A 5,291-nucleotide genomic window follows, 5' to 3' on the forward strand; every position below is an offset into this window, starting at 1 on the left:
TTAAATAGTTTTTCCCCCTCCCTCTCTATCTTTTTTATTCAGCAACATCAAGCTATTGTGAGTGTTATCAAAAGCTAACCATTTAACAAAAAGCCTATTTCCAGATTTTTTCAATAATTTTTCTACAAGATACTCATCAAAATGTTTTGTTTTCAGTAATTCTTCTTCATAAAAACTTCCACTGATCAATTCATTTTTATAATCTTTCAATTTGTATGTCACTGGATTTGTATTATTAACTTCTCGGACAGTAAAAATTTCTGTTGTCCAATTGGGGGTATAGCCTTTCTCAAAAACATGTTTCATCTTGCTTATACGAACTTTATCACCCACATGAAACTTTGGTCGCTTTCTATTCACTCGAAAGTCGGCGTAAAGGATACGTAATTTTTTTGCATTTTTTATCGTTACATCGACAGGTCTCATACGAATCGTTCGATGTTTTTTATGATTATACTCATGCATGAGATCTGGTAACATATCAATCCACTTATAATTTCCTCGCAAACTAAACTGTAGCCACATTTTACTTTTTAATGTTCGATTGAATCTTTCACATATAGACGCCTTTAAATTACTAAAGGTAGAGTATAAATTAATATTATATTTCTTCATCAATGCTTGAAACTCAGAATTGTAGAATTCTTTTCCACCATCAACGTGTAAATGTTTGGGTACACGCCCCCGTTGAAGAATGGAACTCATAGCTCTCGTGACATCTTGCGCGTTTTTCCTCTTTATCGGCTCCGCCCATGCAAACTTTGAAAAATTGTCTATTACAGTGAGCAAAAATCTATTTCCATTATTGCTTTTTGCGTAAGCCGTCATGTCGACTAAATCGGCCTGCCACGTCTCATCCAAATCACGAATATTCACTCGCCGTCGAGGATAATTTCTTCGTGCTGGGCGATGCAATTCTGTCACAATATCCAATTTACTTTGTGACATTTTTAGGCTCACTCGGTATTTTTTCCACCGTTCTCATTAATCTGCCAATTCGCCTATTAATATCTGCGAATTTTCGTTTCGTTTCAATTTGCAATTCTGTGATTCTTATGTTCAGAGTCTCCAATGTTACAGCATCGTGCGGGTCCACTGGTGGGGCAACATTACTCAACCTCTTATCGAGGAGGTCATAGTTGCCCTCTGCAGTGAATTGATATCCAACTCCAGGTGGGCCTCGATTGTTGTAACCACTATCGGAGGTTAAGTGACGACCGAACACATCAACACTCATTTCACAAATGATAACGATTGATAATGTGCATAGTCTAATATATAATTGAAGCCTCTCGAAGTTCTTCGATAATTGAAATAATTTCATTATCGTGACTCGGATTCCCTGCTCCCTGTGAAGCTACGAGTAATCGCAGGCGGTCAACAAGTTCATTCGGATCGTCCCAATAGACATAATCCACCGTGTTGGGTCTCCGAGCTCTCATAAAAGCAGGTAGAAGCCCTGTGCCGGCGTACTTTGACCCATTCAACCGTGAGATATATTTTTCATATTTTTCACCCTTCGTCTCTCGGATACCTCCACGAGGTTTATAATTTTTTTGATGCCCATTAGTTGCAAGAATTATATTTTTATATGCAGTAATATCACTCTCACTAATTAAAGTATCATTGGGTTTTTTCATGAACAGTAGTTCCAGTAATCCTTCAGTACAGGCATATTTCATGGTTTTTACTTTTATATATTCATCATCAAAAAATATTGGGGAGTCTCCTATCATGAAATTGTGTGTAAGTTTTCGAACACCATAAGCCTTATCCCATTGAGATGTACCGATTTTTGCTAAATATTTTCCTGTAAGAGTGTCAGGATCGAAGCTATTTGCATCGCCATCGGTTTCTTCGTCGTCAGACGGTGATTTTTCAATGACTGGAACTGTAGTATCATCATGCCGATTTTTGAGGGATGGAACTATAGTATCATTGTGAGATGGAATGATTGTCTCATTCAATGTCTGATCGAATAAAGAATCATCAAATTTGACCGCATCCTCAGAAGTCTCCCCATCCCACGGATCTAATTTAAGCCCCTTCGGGGTACTCTTATGTGCGAAACTTTGTCGATATTTCAAGTTAAAAGGCTTCACCTCATTTTTGTTATTCAACCACTCGCGTTTTTCAACATTATTATCAAGCAATTTCATGTTTTTAGAGGTCAATTCTTCGAGCGGTCTTACAATAGGTTTGAACACTTCATTCATTGCCTCGTCAACACTCTCTCTACCCAATTTCAATAAATTATGTTTCCGTTGAATTGCTTTCCTCGCGGAAGAAATCTGACGTAAAATTTCTTGTTGTTTAAACATATCATCCTTGCGTGGAGGCATGTTGACTCACTGGGATCTGACCCACAACTGTTTATATTTTACTCCCTCCATCATTATTTATCTGAACAAAACAGTCGAAATTCTTCCTATATCTACCCTCATTAACATCACTATCTTTATCGATAACTAAAAACGAATAATTATTCTTCCAACATGTAGAGCATAATTGTTTAAATTTATCAAATGACATATCTGTATTCACATGATCATTATAAACATGCCTTAAATTCATTTCGTCCTGTTTGAATAGTACCAAGAAATTAACATTATCACGCACTAAATGCTTCGGGATACGAGCATACGATTGACATAAATAAAAACTATCAACTTTTTTATGTCGTCCCATACAAAAATATGCCTTAATGTTGTTTTGTTTCTCGCAAGCCACATCATCAAAAATGAACAGAGAATTCTCATTCGCGTTATCCACCGCCACTACCTCTTCATTATCTGAGAATGGATAATAGTTCAAGTCATTCAGAGGTTCCAGTAAATTTTGTAAAAATTGATATTTTGGTTGATTGAGAGACTTTGAATATACATAAATATTCGAAAATCTCAAGCCATTAGGATGAATTATAAGACTCAGCAAAGCATTAGTTTTTCCACAATTTGATGGCCCACAGAAAACTGCACGGATACTATTTGGTAACAATGAACCATGACGTTTTGGTTGATTGATATCTTTCGCCGTCACTGAATCAAAGTTAATAACTGGTAAACTGCTGGGATGTGTACTGAACTCCATCTTTATGTCAACTGAAGAGAAAACCTATAAATTGAGGGTTTTATAGCAAAATCACTCAGTTCCGTTACAGACATGATTGTGCACAGTACTCGCAAGAAGGGTAAAGGTTTAATGAATAAAATAATTAACAACCTCCCCGTTGAATTGCATCTGCCAGGTTATCAGTATTGTGGGCCAGGTACCAAGTTAGGGAAAAGATTAGCTCGTGGAGATCCTGGGATCAATCCTCTCGACTCAGCCTGTAAAGTTCATGACATTGCATATTCGAAAAATCGTGAAAACATTGCAGTGCGACACGAGGCTGATCGGGTGCTTGCAGAAAAAGCTTGGCGACGTGTTTCAGCCCCAGACGCTACTCTAGGAGAAAAAGCGGCAGCTTTATTTGTAACAAACGCGATGAAGGTTAAAATGAAATTAGGTATGGGTGTAAGAAAATCAGGTTCGAGAGTGAGCAAATCAAGTTTAGGCGTGAGAAAATCAAGTTCGAGAGTGAAGAAATCAAGTTTAGGTGTGAGGAAATCAAGTTCGAGAGTGAAGAAATCAGGTACAGGTTTAAAGATATCAGGTTTAGGGGTGAAGAAGAGGGGGAAGCCTAAGGAAAAAGTTATATTTGGGACGATCCTTCGAGCCACTAAAAAGTCGATTAAATAAAATAATTGATCAGCTGATGCTATTAAAACGGCTCTTAGTGGTGCTAGAGTAGCCGTAAAGCAGAATGGAGGGAGAGGTCGGGTTAGTATTCCTCGAGTGATACCTGTTCCTTCGAGAGTTGGGGGAATTTTACCTTTTCTCGTACCGCTATTTGCAGGTCTAAGCGCCACGGGGGCTTTGGCTGGCGGTGCAGCTGGAATCGCTAAAGCTGTTAATAGCGCCAAAGCTGCCAAACAACAACTCGCGGAAAGTAAGAGGCATAATGAAGCAATGGAGGCTATTGCACTCGGTCGAGGTTTACATCTCAAACCCTATAAAAAAGGCNATCGAGGTTTATATCTCAAACCCTATAAAAAAGGCATGGGCTTATACCTGAAGCCAAAAAACTATTAATGAAGCTACCACGCAGGGCTCTAACAGATGGAGATCTCAAAAAATATGCAAATCTCATGAAAATTCCACATTTTCGAGGTGTTTTCATGCGCTATGGATTACCAAGGAATGGACCATTCAAGAATGAATCAGCCATTATTAATTTGGATGATAAAGAAGGTCCTGGGACTCATTGGGTTGCATATAGAAAAATAGGAAATAATGTTATCTATTTCGATAGTTTTGGGAACCTACAACCTCCAACAGAACTTTTCAATTACCTTGGAGTTGGTAGCATAAAATATAATCACGAGCGTTTTCAGGACTGGAATACATATAATTGCGGACATTTATGTTTAGCCTTTCTCATTGGACGCTTATATAAGGAGGAGTATTGATGATTTTTCTATCAGTTGATATCGAGAAATCATGAGCGATTCATTAACGTTGACAGTCTCAGGGACATCGTCAGTATTGGAAGTACAATATTTTCCACCAATTGAACTTTCTCCTGAGAAAAATTATGTTCTTGGTCTAGTGGAATTTCTAACTTTCAATTCTATACCAAATGTTGATACAAGCAATAACAAATTACATATAGGGAATACAGTTATTACTATCCCCACGGGGAGTTATGAAATCGATGATATTGCGAAATTTATGATAAAAAGTGTGGAAAAAAGTGATATTACTATAAATGTCAAAAGCAATAATAATACTTTACGAAGTGAAATAATTTGTAATAAGAATTTGGACTTGCGACCTAGTGATTCGATAGGTCGACTTCTCGGCTTCACTCCTAGAATTTTGAAAGCTAATAAAACTCATGAATCTGATCAACCTGTAGCCATTCTTAAAGTAAATTCCATACGAGTCGAATGTAATATCACTACAGGAGCATACAACAATAGTGATAAAGTGCATACAAAACATGAATTTTTTCCAGTTGTGCCCCCAGGTTATGAAATTATAGAAGTGCCATCACAAGTGGATTTATTTACCAGTTTCTGTAAGAACAATAACTGAACTTCAGCTACGAATTGTTGATCAAAACGGTGGCTTGGTGAATTTGAGGGGTGAGTCAATCACTATCAGGCTACATATCAAGTCTGTTACATAATCATGGGCATTGTATACAATCGAAAGATTGGCTATTCCTATAAAAATAACCAGTCATG

The 5,291-nt window shown here is 37.4% G+C and overlaps 1 protein-coding gene across 1 annotated transcript in view; it reads left to right on the forward strand.

The window, feature by feature from the left end:
- The window catches only part of LOC107037935 (synaptic vesicle glycoprotein 2B), a gene marked incomplete at its 3' end in the record, with an annotated part of 224,401 nt that overhangs the window by 55,240 nt on the left and 163,870 nt on the right, over positions 1-5,291 (forward strand).

The sequence above is a fragment of the Diachasma alloeum genome, unplaced genomic scaffold (assembly GCF_001412515.2).
Source record: "Diachasma alloeum isolate Michigan unplaced genomic scaffold, Dall2.0 Dall_scaffold_00272, whole genome shotgun sequence".
Classification (NCBI taxonomy): Eukaryota; Metazoa; Arthropoda; class Insecta; order Hymenoptera; family Braconidae; genus Diachasma; species Diachasma alloeum.